This window comes from Trypanosoma cruzi, genomic scaffold (assembly GCF_000209065.1).
Source record: "Trypanosoma cruzi strain CL Brener 1047053517123 genomic scaffold, whole genome shotgun sequence".
In the NCBI taxonomy this organism is placed as follows: Eukaryota; Euglenozoa; class Kinetoplastea; order Trypanosomatida; family Trypanosomatidae; genus Trypanosoma; species Trypanosoma cruzi.
The window spans coordinates 298,245-305,497 of NW_001849559.1; the positions used below are offsets into that span (position 1 = coordinate 298,245).

Below are 7,253 nucleotides of genomic sequence, written 5' to 3' on the forward strand. Positions count from 1 at the left end.
GCGGACGAGATCAGTGCCGTTGAGAATCAGATAAACGATCATGCACACATCCTGGCAAAGAAATTCTCGGAAAGGATCGAGCAAAGTACCTCCCTGGGCGCGACCTTGATTTGTTGAATCCCATTCTTGACTCCAATGTTGACTACATGGATAACGAACGCAATCGGTATGGACTGAAGAAGGATCCACGAAATGCGACCAAGGTGCAATTTGTCGAAGAGGTACTCCAGAAAAAGGCGGATGCCATTGCTGAGAAAGCCAAAGAGCCCGACATTTCATTTCTTGACCCAGCACCGGAGGGCATCCCAATTCAGGACATGCTTCTTATGGGGGATACTGCATTTGCCGCATCTGCGCGTGAGCGCATGAAGCTGAAGAGTAATCCTGTTGCGAATGCGAGCAAGATCAGTGCCCTTGAGGAGGAGATGGATCAACGTGCTCATGTATTGGCTAAGCAGTTGCGTGCCAAAGAGCGCACTTTCCTTGATCCAGAGCCCGAGGGTGTTCCACTTGAGTTGCTTTCATTAAATGAAAATGAGGCCCTTCAGGAATTGGAGCGAGAGCTTCGTGCCCTAAATCACAAACCCCGGAAGGATGCCAAGGCAATAGTTGCTCTAGAAAATGCTTTGCTTGACCGAACAAACGTGCTTGCCAGGGAGCTAAAGGAAAATGAGCGGAACATCTTTTTGGATCCACAGCCCGAGGGTGTGCCGGTGTCTGAACTGTCGTTGGATTTAGACGAGCCGTTTCATACGATGGAGGTGGAACGTCTACGCCTTCGCCACGAGGACCCGCGCGCAAATGTGACAAAAGTAAAGGAGCTGGAAAATGCATTGAATGACCGTGCGCAGGAGTTGGCACGTTTGCAGCTTCGCAAGGAGCGGGCTTTCCAGGATCCCGAGCCTTTTGGGATTTCCTTGGAGGAGCTTGGGTTGGGTTTTGATGACGCGGTTGTGCGTGGCGAGGCGCAACTGCGTGAGCTGAGGAAGGAACCGAAGAAGAACGCGGCGGCGATAAAGGCGACGGAGGATGAGATTTCCAAATTAGTGCGTGACATTGCTCGCAAGAAGGCTGCATTGGATCGCGCGTTTCTCGACCCCGAGCCGGAGGGTCGTCTCGTGGGGGAGTTGCCGCTGGACGAAGACAAGTCGTTCGTGGCGATGGACACAAAAAGACGCCAGCTGCTGCGCAGAGACGAGGACCCGAGTAAAGTGAAGGCTCTGGAGGAGGAGATGAACGATGTTGCCCATGAGATTGCCCGCGCACTGAATGCAAAGGAGCGTCTTGACTATTTGGGCGCATCTCCGTGCGGCGTCCTTCTCGAAGACCTGCCACTGGACTTGGATCAGGAGTTCCGTGAGTTGGAGGCGAAACGCCAGCAGTTGAGGCGCGACCCGAGGCGGAAGGCGGCTCTTGAAGAGGTGGAGGCGGCGTTGAACGCGCGCACGGAGGAGATCGCAAGGAGGCAATTGGCAGGTGATCGTGGGTACCTGGACCCAGCACCGGCTGGTGTTCCGCTGTCTCTCCTTCCCGTTGACAGGGATGCTCCGTTTCAAGCACTCGAGGCGAAGCGTGCACAACTGAAGAAGTACCCACAACGGAATGCAAAGTCGATTCGGGACGTGGAGGATGATCTCAATGATCGTGCCGTGGTGCTTGCTGACGAACTGAAGGCGGTTGAGCGGGAGAAGTTTCTAAATCCGAAGCCCAATGGTGTTCCTATTGATGATGTTCCCATCAACAACGATGGTCCGTTTCGTGACATGGAGATTCAGAGGCTTCTGCTGCGCGAGGAACCCGTCAGGAATGCGACTGCAATCAGCAACCTGGAGGACGCCATGAACGAGAGGGCCGTGGAGCTTGCGGCGAATGTGTTGGCGAATGAGCGTGCCTTCCTGGATCCGGAGCCATTGGGCATTCCTCTTGATGATCTACCACTTGATAAAAATGAGGAGTTTTTGGCAATGGAGGCTCAACTGAGAGTGCTTCGTAAGGATTTGGTAAAGAATAGATCGGCCATTGTCTCCCTCGAACGTGAAATGTGTGATCTGGCGAAAGAAATTGCTGCGGATGAACTGGAAAAGGATCGTGACTTTCTTGATCCCGAACCTGAGGGGCGTTTATTGCAAGATCTTTCTCTTAGAAAAGATAAGGAGTTTCATGGCTTTGAGAAGGAGCGCTATCGGTTGAAAAAGGATATAAAAAAGAATGCTCAGAAAATTGCCGATCTTGAAGAACTTATGAATGAACGAGCGCACCAGGTTGCAAAGGCATTGAATGCCTCTGAACGAAAAGATTATCTTGATTCTACACCAAGGGGTGTACCTATTGATGATTTACCACTGGACACTGATGAGGAGTTTTCCAAGCTTGAAGCAGATCGAGCACAACTGATGAGAAGTCAAAAAAAGCATGCTGCTTCCATTATGGATTTGGAGGATGCACTTAATCTTCGTGCAGAAGAACTTGCACAGGAGAAATTACAGGAAGAGCGTTCTTTTATGAATCCTGAACCGGGGGGTATTCCACTCAAATATTTACCTCTTGACGAGGATGCCGCATTTCACGAAAAGGAAGTAGAACGTTTGGCTCTTAAGGCAGAGAATCTGCGGAGGAACAAAGGAAAAATAAAGAGTATCGAGGAAGAAATGAATAATCGCGCAAATGAGCTGGCGAGGGAAATGAAGCTTAACGGGCGTCAGTCGGTGCTGGAACAGGCTCCTAAGGGTGTTCCCTTGGATGTTTTGTCGTTGGATGACGACATGCCTTTTGGAGACCTCGAGGTCGAATATCTCAAGTCTGTGGGTGACGGTGAAGATAATTTCAAGGCGCGAAACTTGGCAGATGCAATGAGGAAGCGTGCAGAGGATATGGCTGCAAAAGTAAAGGCTGACAATCGTATGAATCTGGAGCAAAATCCACTTGGTATTCCTCTTGAAGAGCTCCCCCTTGACAGCAATGAAGAATTTGACAGACAAGAGAGAAAGCTTTTTGAATTGATGAAGGAGTCAAGTAAAAACGCAAAACTAATCAACGATGCAATGAAAAGACTAAATGCCCTGGTACTTCAGATGGCCCAGGAGAAGGCACAGAAGGAACGCGAATTTCTCGATTCAGAACCAGAGGGCCGTTACCTGTCGGAGCTTCCATTAAGTACGGACTCAACCTTTCTCGGACTTGAAAGACAGCGCCGCGAGTTGAAAAAAAATCCTTACGCGGATGAAGATCGTGTTGCTGATTTGGAGCAGATGTTGAATGACCGCGTTCATGAGCTAGCCAAGAAGATGAATGCAACGGAGCGTCCAAACTACCTTGCTGTTATTGCTCATGGGCTTCCTCTTTCCGAACTTCCACTTGATGGGGACAAGGAGTTTGGCCGTCTAGAGGCAGAGCGTGCATACTTTTGTCATGATCGAAAGGGAAACGCCTCTCAGATCGCCAAGGTGGAGGCGGCGCTGAACAAGCGTGCTGAGGAAATGGCTGCCGATGCTGTTCGTCAGGACCGAATGTTTCTGGGCGATGAGGTGGAAGGTGTGCGAGTGCGTCATTTGTCTCTTGATGATGATCCTGGGTTTACACGTTTGGAGACGAAGCGCGCGGCTCTGAAGAACCGCGATCCGCTGAGGAACGCGAAGGCCGTTGAGGACCTTGAGGGTCAACTGCTGGACCGAGCGTCTGCTATTGCGAAGGAGCTTAAGCAGGAGCTTCGAAATCCACTTGATCCGCGTCCGTTGGGAATTCCTTTGGGGTGTCTTCCGCTTAACGATGACGAACGCTTTCACGCTCTGGAGGACGGCTATCGCGAGCTTGGCGCTGACCCTGGCAACAGGGGCAAAAGGGATGAGATTATTGATCAGCTGAATGAGCGAGCGCGTGAGCTGGCACAAGAAATGCATGACAGGGAGCGCAGTGTCTTGGATCAGTACCCCGAGGGTGTTCCGCTATCGGCGCTTCCGTTAAACAACGATGAGGAATTTACTGCGTTAGAGACTGAGACTCGTGCACTTCGGAGCTCCCCAATCAGCCGGGGCAGGGCTTTAGCACGGCTGAAGGAGCTAGAGGATGCGATGAATCGGCGTGCAGCAGAGCTAGCCAATGATTCTCGCAAGGCGTTTTGTGATCCCGAGCCCGAGGGTATTCCTTTATCTTTGCTAGGACTTGGAGCCGATGAAGAGTTTGCAAGGATGGAGGAGGAGCTTCGGTACCTTCGAAGGGATCCGGACGCGAACAAGGAAACCATCAAAAATATTGAGTTTGACCTGAACAACCGAGCGCATGAGGTTGCGAAGGGGATGCTGGAGGAAGATCGCGGCTACTTGGTCTCCGATTTGTGCGGTGTGCCGCTTTCTGCGCTGCCAATTGGTAGTGACCCAACATTTAAAGCGTTGGAGGTGCAGCGCGCGAAGCTCAGGGCAACGGACGCGCTCCGCGATGCCCGTAAGATCAGGGATCTTGAAGAGAAACTAAATGAACGTCTAAGGGTACTTGCCGAGGAGCAGAAGGCGGAAGACCTCTCCGGTCTTGACAGAGAACCCGAGGGCGTCCCGCTAAGTCACCTGATGCTACACGAAGATGATGCCTTTGTTGCCATGGTGGACGAGATTCGTAAGCTAAAGAAGGATCCAAAGAGGAACATAGAGGCTATTGAAGACATGCGGGATCAGATGAATGACCGTGTCCATGAGGTAGCGCAGGAAAAGTTAAGAGCGGACCGTGTATTTCTTGACAAAAATCCCCAAGGTGTTCCATTGGACATCCTTCCGCTGAAAACGGATCCCAAGTTCCGCAAACTGGAGGCCGAGCGTGCGAAGCTAAAGGCGCAGGACCTCCGGCGAAACGCGGGCAGGATTCGTGATTTGGAGGCTCAGCTTAACGATCGCGTCAATGACTTGGCAACGGAAGAAAAGAACGATGCTTTAAAGTCTCTTGATCAAGTACCGCTTGGGTTGCCAATTGCTTTGCTTCACCCGCACGATGATCTAGAGCTTGGGGATCTGCTTTCAAATCTTTGGGAATTAAATAAGCATCCAGGCGCCACAAGTGAAGAGAAGGATAATCTGCAACGCCATATGAATGCTCGCTTGCTTGAAATGGCGGCGGCTCATCTGGAGCGTGACCGCAGATATCTAGAGGAAAATCCTTCTGGTGTTCCACTGGAGTTGTTGCCCCTTACTTCCGATCCAGGATTCCACACATTGGAGGTCCAGCGGGCGATATTGAAAGAGAAAGATCCACGTCGAAATTCAGCAAGGATTGCAGATTTGGAGAAAAAGCTGAACGAGCGCGCGTCACAGCTTGCAGAAGACCGAAAGCGTCAGGAATTGGAAGGTCTTGACAGAGAACCCGAGGGTATTCCACTGAGTGCCCTTGATCCTCACAGTAACCGTGAATTTGCCTTCCTTGTGGACCAGCTGCGAAAGATGCCTAATCAGTCTGACGAGGACCCCAGAGTGGCACAGCTGAAGGACGAAATGAACGCACTTGCTCACGTTATAGCAGCGGAAATGAAGCTAAATGACCGTGCATTTCTTGACAAGAATCCCCAAGGTGTTCCCTTGGACATCCTTCCGCTGGACACGGATCCCAAGTTCCGCAAACTGGAGGCCGAGCGTGCGAAGCTAAAGGCGCAGGATCCCCGGCGCAATGGGAAACTGATATTAGACCTGGAAAACGCAATGGCCGATCGTTGTCATGAACTTGCTGCTGATCAGCTGCGTGAGGACCTGACTGGTGTTGACATGCTGCCTCGTGATATACCCCTTGAATTGCTTCTGCCTCACAGCGACCCGACGTTTTCGGCGTTGGTGGATGACCTTCGGGCTCTGAAAAGGGACCCCGAGGAGAACGCGGATGCCATCGAGGCGGTCCTCTGTGCGATGAATGATCGTGCAGACGATTTGGCGGCAGCACAGCTTGACCGTGGTTTCTTGGATCAAGCCCCTGCGGGTGTTCCTCTGGAGATTCTGCCGCTGGACTCAGATGCCGAATTCCATGCGATGGAGACAGCACGTGTGAAGCTTAAGCTGAGTGATCCCCGGCGTAACGCGAAGAAGATTAGGGACCTCGAGGAAGAAATGAACGCTCGGGCGCATGAGCTGGCGAAGAACCAACTTGCGGAAGACCTTGCTGGAGTGGATGCTGCGCCGGAGGGTATTCCCTTGTCACTGCTAAAGTTGACGGAAGACGGGGTCTTTGCGTCAATGGTTCCGTGGTTGCGTGAGCTGAAAAAGGATCCTGAGGCAAATGCTGAGCAAATTCGAAACTTGGAGGAAAAGATGAACAACCGAGCGTACGAGCTTGCTGATGCGCTGTTAGAGGGTGATCGCGGTTATCTGGACGCCGCGCCAGAGGGCGTACCGCTTGAGGAGCTCCCGTTAACAAATGACGATGTATTTGCCTTGATGGAGGTGGAGCGTGCGAAGCTCAAGGCGCAAGATCCACAGCGTAATGCTGCAAGGGTGGCAGAATTGGAGTTGCAGTTAAATGAGATGGCAGCCAAGCTTGCGAGGGGTGTTCTTGCGGAAGACCTCAAAGGCTTTGCCAGCCAGTACGAGGGAGTTGCTACGGAGCAACTGAAGCCCCACAACGACCGAGAGTTTGTTTCCTTGGTGCCGGAGCTTCGTCGTCTAAAGAAGGAGGGCCCGAAGAATGTACTTCGGAATCACATGGAGGAAATGGACAACCGTATCCGTGAGATTGCGAAGGAATTTTTGGATGGCGATCTTTGGTTCCTTGACAAGGTGCCTGAGGGCGTGCCGCTGGAGTACGTGCCGCTGGCGGGTGACGAGAAGTTTGAGGAGTTGCGTCATGAGCGAGCGGCACTCAAGGCGGATGAGCCACGGAAAAATGCTGATCGCATCAAGGAGTGCGAGGATGCCATGAAAAAGAGGTCCCATGAGCTTGCTCGAGATGTGAAGGAAAGGGACCTTGACGGAATCGAAAGGAAGCCGTACGACATTCCACTGGATTGTCTGCCGCTTCGCGAGGACCCCGTCGCCTCCAAACTTATTTCAAGGCTGCGTGAGGCGAAGAAAGGCGTGGGCAGCCCCGCAGGGAAGGGGGCAGTTTCCAAACTTCAGGATGAGTTGAGCGAGCGCGCGCGTGGGCTTGCGTGGGACGCGCTTGCTGGTGACCGCGGGAAATACCTGGATAATAATCTTGAGGGCGTTTCCTTGAGCTGCCTTCCACTGGACACGGACCCTCAGTTCCACGGGCCTGGAGGTGGAACGCGCGCATTTAAAGCTTGCGGATCC

The 7,253-nt window shown here is 52.3% G+C and overlaps 1 pseudogene, besides 4 other annotated features; it reads left to right on the plus strand.

The window, feature by feature from the left end:
• Window positions 1–1,985: a sequence feature (heterozygous, Esmeraldo-like haplotype).
• Tc00.1047053511443.10 lies at window positions 1–7,253 on the plus strand (annotated as a pseudogene; the record flags this gene model as incomplete).
• Window positions 1,986–4,157: a sequence feature (haploid, Esmeraldo-like haplotype).
• Window positions 4,158–4,320: a sequence feature (areas merged during assembly that could not be assigned to a particular haplotype. This can correspond to areas where the two haplotypes were merged or to regions with more than two copies in the genome that were merged during assembly.).
• Window positions 4,321–7,253: a sequence feature (heterozygous, Esmeraldo-like haplotype).